The sequence below is a fragment of the Pseudophryne corroboree genome, chromosome 1 (genome assembly GCF_028390025.1).
Source record: "Pseudophryne corroboree isolate aPseCor3 chromosome 1, aPseCor3.hap2, whole genome shotgun sequence".
Lineage (NCBI taxonomy): Eukaryota > Metazoa > Chordata > Amphibia > Anura > Myobatrachidae > Pseudophryne > Pseudophryne corroboree.
In genome coordinates, this window is record NC_086444.1 from 1,046,490,608 (window position 1) to 1,046,500,729 (window position 10,122).

The window sequence follows — 10,122 nt, forward strand, 5'->3', positions numbered from 1 at the left end:
GGACCCCAATATCCCTCGTAACAAATCAAAGCCAGAGATACAATCCAATTAGGACAAGGACACTCTTTATTAGAGTACAAACAAAAGAGTGACCAGAAAAAAACCATACCATGTGGGAAAAGGCAGGATGATGTTAATAGCCAATAGCAATGGGTCCGGATACCAATAGCTATTTATCCCCCACTATGGATAGTCAAATCTGTCACCCACAACAACACACTGTTTTTCTCCCAATGGAAAAAGCCAAGGAACTCCAGAACATGGTCAGAGACCTGTTAAAACCGAACAGTGTCAGTTCATCAATGCACTCGAGTAATGGGAAAAATGGTGGCGACCTACGAGGCCATCCCCTTCGGCAGGTTTCATGCGAGGACATTTCAGTGGGACCTCCTGGACAAGTGGCCCGGGTCCCATCTTCAGATTCATCAGAAAATAAGCCTGTCCCCCAGGGCCAGGGTGTCTCTCCTGTGGTGGCTGCAGAGTGCTCACCTTCTAGAGGGTCGCAGGTTCGGCATTCAAGACTGGGTTCTGGTGACCACGGACGCGAGCCTCCGAGGATGGGGAGCAGTCACACAAGGAAGACATTTTCAGGGATTATGGTCAAGCCAGGAGGCTTGTCTACACATCAACATTCTAGAATTAAGGGCCATATACAACGGCCTACGACAAGCGGAGAATCTTCTTCGACCTACCGGTTCTGATTCAATCGGACAACGTCACAGCAGTGGCTCGTGTAAACCGCCGAGGCGGGACACGGAGCAGAGTGGCAATGGCGGAGGCCACCAGGATTCTTCGCTGGGCAGAAAATCACGTAAGCGCCCTGTCAGCAGTCTTTATTCCGGGAGTGGACAACTGGGAAGCAGACTTCCTCAGCAGACACGATCTCCATCCAGGAGAGTGGGGACTTCATCAAGAAATTTTTGCAGAGATAACAAGTCTTTGGGGACTTCCTCAAATAGACATGATGGTGTCACGCCTCAACAAGAAGCTTTGGAGGTATTGTGCCCAGGTCAAGGGACCCTCAGACAGTATCGGTAGATGCCCTGGTGATACCATGGGTGTTTCAGTCGGTCTATGTGTTCCCTCCTCTTCATCTCATCTCAAAAATATTGAGAATCATAAGACGAAAAAGAGTGCAGACAATACTCATTGTTCCAGATTGGCCTCGAAGGGCCTGGTATTCAGATCTTCAGGAGATGCTCACAGAAGATCCATGGCCTCTTCCTCTCAGGGAGGACCTGTTGCAGCAGGGGCCTTGCGTGTTCCAAGACTTACCGCGGTTATGTTTGACGGCATGGCGGTTGAACACCAAATCCTAGCTGGGAAAGGTATTCTGGAGGAAGTCATCCCTACTCTGATAAAGGCTAGGAAGGAAGTGACGGCGAAACATTATCACCGTATCTGGAGGAAGTATGTATCTTGGTGTGAAGCCAAGAATGCTCCTACGGAAGATTTCCACTTGGGCCATTTTCTCCACTTTCTACAGACTGGAGTGGATATGGGCCTGAAGTTAGGGCTGAAATCTGTACCTTAATGGAGCCTATCTAAATTCTTTCAGAAGGAATTGGCTTCTCTCCCAGAAGTCCAGACTTTTGTAAAGGGAGTGCTGCACATCCAGCCTCCTTTTGTGCCCCCAGTGGCACCATGGGACCTTAACGTGGTGTTACAGTTCCTAAAATCTCACTGGTTTGAGCCTCTTCAAACAGTGGAATTAAAATTTCTCACTTGAAAGGTGGTCATGTTGTTGGCCTTGGCATCTGCAAGGCAGGTGTCCGAATTGGCGGCTTTGTCTCACAAAAGCCCATATCTGATTTTCCATGTGGATAGAGCAGAGTTGAGGACTCGTCCTCAATTTTTGCCTATGGTGGTTTCATCGTTTCATATGAACCAACCTATTGTGGTGCCGGTGGCTACGAGTGACTTGGAGGATTCCAAGTCCCTTGATGTAGTCAGAGCCTTAAAGATTTACGTAGCCAGGACGGATCGGGTTAGGAAAACAGAGGCACTGTTTGTCCTGTATGCAGCCAACAAGGTTGGCGCTCCTGCTTCTAAACAGACTATTGCTCGCTAGATCTTAACACAATTCAGCAGGCTCATTCTACGGCTGGATTGCCGTTACCAAATTCGGTAAAGGCCCATTCAACTAGGAAGGTGGGCTCTTCTTGGGCGGCTGCCCGAGGCGCCTCGGCTTTACAGCTTTGCCGAGCTGCTACTTGGTCGGGTTCAAACACCTTTGCAAAATTTTACAAGTTTAATACCCTGGCTGATGAGGACCTCATGTTTGCTCAATCGGTGCTGCAGAGTCATCCGCACTCTCCCGCCCGGTTTGGAGCTTTGGTATAATCCCCATGGTCCTTACGGAGTCCCCAGCATCCTCTAGGACGTAAGAGAAAATAAGATTTTAAACCTACCGGTAAATCTTTTTCTCCTAGTCCGTAGAGGATGCTGGACGCCCGTCCCAGTGCGGACATATTTCTGCAAGGCTTGTATATAGTTGTTGCTTACATAAGGGTTATGTTACAGTTGAGATCAGTCTTTGGCTGATGCTGTTTTGTTCATACTGTTAACTGGTTGCGTATATTCCATGTTATACGGTGTGAATGGTGTGGGCTGGTATGAATCTTGCCCTTAGATTAACAAAAATCCTTTCCTCGTACTGTCCGTCTCCTCTGGGCACAGTTTCTCTAACTGAGGTCTGGAGGAGGGGCATAGAGGGAGGAGCCAGTGCACACCCATTCTAAAGTCTTTAGAGTGCCTATGTCTCCTGCGGAGCCCGTCTATAACCCATGGTCCTTACGGAGTCCCCAGCATCCTCTACGGACTAGGAGAAAAAGATTTACCGGTAGGTTTAAAATCTTATTTTTATTAACCCCATCACAACAGTCCTCTTAAGCCCCAGTACATCTGAATGAATGCAGTGACAGTGAATAAAGCACAGATATTATCCAGCTGCTATTTACTAAGCCCACACATGCCACCCTGCTGATGACTACACAGCAATAGGTACTGTAGCAATGACATGCACTCCTACATAACCCGCCAATAAGATGTGTGGTGCCAGTCAGGTATAGGGGTAGCAAGACTGCCATGCGCTGAACAGCCCCTGCAGGAGGTTGTGGGCATCGCTGGCGGTCCTCACCTTTTGGTCGGACTCGGACAGGACTTGGTGGACATTTTTTCTTTCTTGGCTCTGGTGGCGATGGCCAGGGAGATGCTCACCCCCCCAGGGCCCCTTCTACTCTCTCTCCGCCTGTCAGCTCATATCATGACGCAGGCCAGGTAGACGCGCAACCCCATGCACACGCTACTCTCCAGTAGTGTGTGCAGGGTAAGGGATGAGAGTGCAGTAGTGCGTGCCTGGCTGCCCAAACCGTGCTAGACTGGGTGCAAGAGGAGCCGTACGCCCTGGAGGCAGCCTAGGCTCCATAGCAGCCGCATCCCCTGCACCCATGATAGGCACTTGCAGCGGGGGTGGAGGAGCAGCTGGCTCGAATGAACCCGGGTGGAGTTTTCGGAGGCCCCCTCATTGTGCCTGTATGTGCCCATTAGGCCTACCCCCTAAAAGTTACTGCATCTGACACAGCTCTTCAGGCTGACTGGTATTACCGCTTGTTGCACTTGGAAAGCATTACTGATGCACAGTGAATAAAGAGTTTTTCTTATTGACATACCCATTGTTTTTAAAGCAGCATCTGTTTGCTGGAAGGCTCATATGAAGTGTCACGTACGCTGATCTCCAGGTAAAACCCCAGTGTACAAGAGGTCTCTATCGCTGTGATGAAGGGTCAACTTCAATTTACGAAGCATATTTGTATTGGGATAAATGCATACACAGCCATTCCATCTTGTGTAATGCAAATAGACCTAAATGTGTGTGGTTGAAAAAAATATATTTCCCTTTGATCGGTTTATGGTATTCTTATAATGACGCCGCAAACTGACATTAGTGAGTACATGATTAGTTCTCTGTATTAAAAGGATTTGTGTTATGGACTGGTGTATAAATAATATGTTTGTGCAATCTGCTTGTTCTATTTAGACATCCTAATTATGGGTCTTCCCTGAGAATGTCTAGTAGAATAATTTACAGAATAATAGCTGGTTAATGCTTTTCTTCCATACACATCCTAGTTGTAAGACCACATTTGAGCATCACAGTCGGTGTGATGTATGTGGTAAGTATCCATCTATAGTATCTATAGTACAACAGGGACATACTGTAATTTGGATCTGTCACCATTGTAGAAATATATGTATGCACATTTGTCAGCGCTCGGTTTTATATGCTTGCAGCTGTAAATATTCTTTTAATGAAAATCCTACAGGTGATGTCAACAAGCGGCAAACCAGCTCTGACAAAGACCTTCCCATTACTAGATGGCGCTATGCAAATAATAGCTGCTTCCAACGAGCGTCAGACTAGGGACTGCAGGACAGGGGTATACTATTACTATCAGATAAATAGTTCTTCAGCCCGTTGTGGAACTCTCTCCTGTGACTGACTGAAGTATACAGAGTGTTTGCAGCCACATGTTCCTTTTCATATTACTAATTACAGTGTACATAGGTGTGATCTGTGTTTGGTGGTGGTATTGCACAAATCGTTGTGTTGCTTAGAACATAGGGGGTCATTCCGAGTTGTTCGCTCATTGCCGATTTTTGCTATACTGCGATTAGTCGCTTACTGCGCATGCGCAAGGTTCGCAGAGCGCATGCGCTTAGTTATTTTACACAAAAGTTAGGTATTTTACTCACGGCATAACAAAGCTTTTTCATCGCTATGCTGATCGTAGTGTGATTGACAGGAAGTGGGTGTTTCGGGGCGGAAACAGGCCGTTTTATGGGAGTGTGCGGAAAAATGCAGGCGTGCCAGGTAAAAACGCGGGAGTGTCTGGAGAAACGGGGGAGTGGCTGGCCGAACGCTGGGCGTGTGTGTGACGTCAAACCAGGAACGAAACGGCCTGAGCTGATCGCAGTGTAGGAGTAAGTCTCGAGCTACTCAGAAACGGCAAAGAAATTTCTATTCGCAATTCTGCTAATCTTTCGTTCGCAATTCTGCTAAGCTAAGATACACTCCCAGAGGGCGGCGGCTTAGCGTGTGCACTGCTGCTAAAAGCAGCTAGCGAGCGAACAACTCGGAATCACCCCCATAGTCACTTGCTGGACAGTATCACGTGAATTACTGAAATTATTTGTATGACATATCATGAATGTGTGTGTGAAAACTTGTTCCCGCTGCTCATAATATGCTGACTGAATGTACACTTTCTTTAGAACATCAAAGGTTCTTTTTGAGTAAATTGTGGGATTCTAAAGTGCTTAGCAGCAGTCTCTATATTCGATAAGGGGGTGGGGGTGGGGGGCTGACACTTGGATTGCACACCCTAATTTTAAACATAAGCGACTTCTAGAACCATACAAGAAAATGAAAAATGCAGGTGAACACTCTAAGCACTAAGAATACTGATAGTCAATGTAATTTTCAAATACTTCATGGTAATTGTAGAGTTTAAGTGAGGTTCTTAGCATGTTTGTCCCAAAACATGGGCCCATCCTCTGCATCCAGGTAAACTTCATCAGGTGGGTTCCTAACCTCCTGTGAGGATGCAAGGGAAAAAGGAAAGAGTTAACCCTATGGCCCAAATTCTGTGTTTTTAAATTGAAGCCCTCAGTTTGAAGAAGTCGCACACAGGAAGTCTGCCAGAAGCAGACAGCGAGGGAGTGTTCCTTTCCTTCTGGAAAGACTGACAATATGATCCACCAATCAGAAAGGAGGAGAGAGAAAGAAACAGCAAGGGGGAGTTGTGGGAGTCAGGAAGTGGCTGGGAGAAAGAGACGGTGTGTGGGGAGATGATGGGGCACAGCTAGACTCACTGGAGGTTGTGGGGTCGTCCCCTCTGTGTCATCAGTGACTAGCCACTCTGTGTGCCCTGCTACAGCTGTCATTACTGCCCTGGACTGGAAGAGATATAGGGGTATATGCAATTGCTGTCGAATTGCCGCAAATGTCGAAAAATGGGGCATTTTCGACACAAAAAAAAATTTGACAATGCAATACAGTACTTTTCGACAAAAAAACGGACTTTTCAGATTCGACTTTTTGAAATTCGACAGTTCACAAATTCGACATGTCTGCAATGGTAAAAATGCGGCTTTTCGACAAAAGTATATTCAATTGAAGAATGTTGATTCGACAACAGTGCTTTTCGACAGTAATTTCCTCAATTTCATTCCGCCTCACTTTACTGGCGGAATCTAATAAAAAAAATTAAAAACATGTTTTTTTTATTGCTAATAGCATATCTATTTATATTAGAAGGGATATTAGGTACTTGATTTGTCTATTAGGAAATACTATTATTTATATATTTTTTTAAAATAATATATTTTTTTTAACTGACTAACATTGAGAGAGCATGGTTTTCAGTGGGAAGGGGTGGGAATGGGTTAAAATTCAGGAAAAAAAATGCGTGGGGTCCCCCCTCCTAAGCATAACCAGCCTCGGGCTCTTTGAACCGGTCCTGGTTGTAAAAATACTGGGAAAAAATTGACTGGGGATCCACCGTATTTTTAGAACCAGCACCGGGCTCTGCGTCCGGTCCTGGTGCAAAAAATACGGGGGACAAAAAGCGTAGGGGTCCCCCGTATTTTCAACACCAGCACCGGGCTCCACTAGCTGGGGAGATAATGCCACAGCCGGGGGACACTTTTATACCGGTCCCTGCGACCGTGGCATTAAATCCACAACTAGTCACCCCTGGCCGGGGTACCCTGGAGGAGTGGGGACCCCTTAAATCAAGGGATCCCGCCCCTCCAGCCACCCAAGGGCCAGGGGTGAAGCCCGAGGCTGTCCCCCCCACCCCCATCCAAGGGCTGCGGATGGGGGGCTGATAGCCTTGTGTAAAATAAAAGAATATGGTTTTTGCAGAAGAACTACAAGTCCCAGCAAGCCTCCCCCGCAAGCTGGTACTTGGAGAACCACAAGTACCAGCATGCAGGGGGGAAACAGGCCCACTGGTACCTGTAGTTCTTCTGCAAAAAAAATACCCAAAGAAAAACAGGACACGCACACCATGAAAGTAAAACTTTATTACATACATGTCGACACACACATACTTACCTATGTTCACACGCCGACTCTGTCCACGTCTCCAAGTAGAATCCGGGGTACCTGAAAATAAAATTATACTCCCCTAAATCCAGTGTGTCCTGTTCTTTTTTTGTAATCCACGTACTTGTCAAAAAAACAAACCGCATACCCGATCCACGAACTGAAAGGGGTCCCATGTTTACACATGGGACCCCTTTCCCCGAATGCTGAGACCCCCCATGACTCCTGTCACAGAGGGTCCCTTCAGCCAATCAGGGAGCGCCACGTCGTGGCACTCTCCTGATTGCCTATGCGCGTCTGAGCTGACAGACAGCGCATCGCACAGCCGCACCATTATCTTCAATCGTGGGAACTTTGCGGTCAGCGGCTGTGAAACTGGCAAACACTGGAGACACTGGAAACTGATCCATTGCTTGACCTTTTGGGAGCTGCTAAAGAGAATAAAGGATTGGAATCAGTCCAGGTGGGACAACAATTGAATACAGCCCAGCAGCAAGAGATGCAGAGGATCTTAGAGGCTCAATGAGCCCAGTTTTCCAGCCAACCTGGTCGAACTCACCTGACCACTCACCATGTGGACACTGGGAGCAGTAAGCCCATCCGACAAGTCGCTTACCGAATGACCCCAGATGTTATGAGACAGGTAAAGACTGAGATCAAGGAGATGCTAGCTTTGGGGTTCATTGTGCCATCTAAAAGCCCATGGGCCGCTGGGGGTCATGTTGGTTCCCAAAAAAGATGGGACTGCACGGTTTTGTGTGAACTATCAAAAATTGAATGCTTACCTTATGTCCCATGTCGACAAGCTACTGGACCGAATTGGAGGGGTCAAGTTTGTCTCGACACTGGACTTAAGCAAGGGTTACTGGCAAATCCCACTCACCAAAGAAGTCCAGGAGCGTTCAGCCTTCATCATGCCCATAGGACTCTTTGAGTGTAATACCATGCCATTCGGGATGAAGAATGCACCTGCCACGTTCCAGAGAATGGTGAGTGACCTACTGGAGGGGTATCAACCCTACCTCGATGATATCGCCATCTTCAGCTATACCTGGGAGGACCATTTAACTCATGTGGCAGAAGGGCTCAAAAGGATCAGACAGGCTCACCATAAGCCCAGATAAATGTCAGATGGGGATGTTGAGGTTCAGTACTGAGAACATCAGGTTGGAGGAGGCTCTATTAGACCAGGGGGTAAATTTACTAAGATGGAAGTTCTATTTAAGGTGGGATGTTGCCCATAGCAACCAATCAGATTCCAGGTATTATCTTCTAGAAGGTGCCAGATAAATGAGAAGTAGAATCTGATTGGTTGCTATGGGCAACATCCCATCTTAAATAGAACTCCCATCTTAGTAAATTTACCCCCAGATCCGGCAAAGGTGGAGGCTATTGTCAATCAGCCCGACCTGTCAACCAGAAGCAAGTGTGGGCCTTCCGTGGAGTTGCTGGCTATTACAGAAAATTCATGCCACATTACAGCACCGTGACCAAGGCTTTAACGGACTTGACCAAAAAGAGATATGCTCAAAAGATTGAATGGACCATTGAGTGTGAGCAGGCCTTCACCATCTTAAAAGACACGCTGACTCGAGCCCCAGTGTTGGCTGCCCTGACTACAATAGAAAGTTCATTGTGCAGATAGATGTTTCAGGGTGTGGACTTGGAGCAGTGTTGTGCCAGGTGGGAGAAGATGGTAGGGAACACCCAATCGTGTATCTATCTCGTAAGCTAGCTGCCGAGAGATAGCCTACTCCACTATCAAGAAGGAGTGTCTAGCCATATTCTGGGCCTTAAAGAAACTACAACCATATCTTTATGGTAAAGAATTCACTATTGTTACTGACCATAACCCGGTAAATTGGCTAAATAGAACCTCGGGGGAAAATGGGAGGTTGTTGAGGTGGAGTTTGGTGTTACAAAGGTTTAACTTTTCCGTTTCTCACAAAAAGGGACGGGACCATCAAAATGCTGACGGGTTATCCAGACGTGAGGAAACAAATGCCAAACTGCAGACTTTCAGGCCAAGTCGACAGTCAGGACTCCGACATTGGGACCATGCCTGTCTCCTCGATTTAAGTACGGGGAGGTATGTGAGGAGGCAAGGGGAAAAGGAAAGAGTTAACCCTATGGCCCAAGTTCTGTGTTCTTAAATTGAAGCCCTCAGTCTGCAGAAGTCACACACAGGAAGTCTGCTAGAAGCAGACAGCAAGGGAGTGTTCCATCCCCCTCTGGAAAGACTGACAACATGATCCACTGATCAGAAAGGAGGAGATAGAAAGAACCAGCAAGGGGGAATTGTGGGAGTCAGGAAGTGGCTGGGAGAAAGAGACGGTGTGTAGGGAGGTGATGGGGCAAGAGCTAGACTGACTGAAGGTTGGGGTGTCGTTCCCTCTGTGTCATCAGTGACTAGCCACTTTGTGTTCCCTGCTACAGCTGTCATTGCTGCCCAGGACTGGTAGAGATATAGAGCAGCTGGTGAGGGACTTTGCTGAATTCTGAGTGCACTTTATTACTATAATCCTGCTTGCTGTTCACTGGATTTCTGGGTCTCTCTGAATAAAGATCACCTTGCTTTCATTGTAACCGGCTCCACTGTGTGATCCCTGTTGTGAGATTCTAAAGCGCATAGTAGCAGTCACTCTAGTGCTGCTGAGAGAGTCTCTATATACGATAAGGCGGAGGGGGGTGGGGGGCGACACTTGGATTGCACACCCTAATTTTAAACATAAGCGACTTCTAGCACCATACAGGGAAAAAAAATGCAGGTGCACACTTTAAGCACTAAGATTACTGATAGTCAATATCATGTTCAAATACTCCATGGTAATTGTAGCGTTTAAGTGAGGTTCTTAGCACCTGTTTGGCAAAAACATGGGCCCATCCACTGCATCCAGGTAAACTTCATCAGATGGGTTCCTAACCTCCCTTGTTCACTGCCATCATCCAATGCCCAATTGGCTGGTCTCCATGCAAAAGGGAAACAAAAGATCTGTAGAAACGTGGAAGGA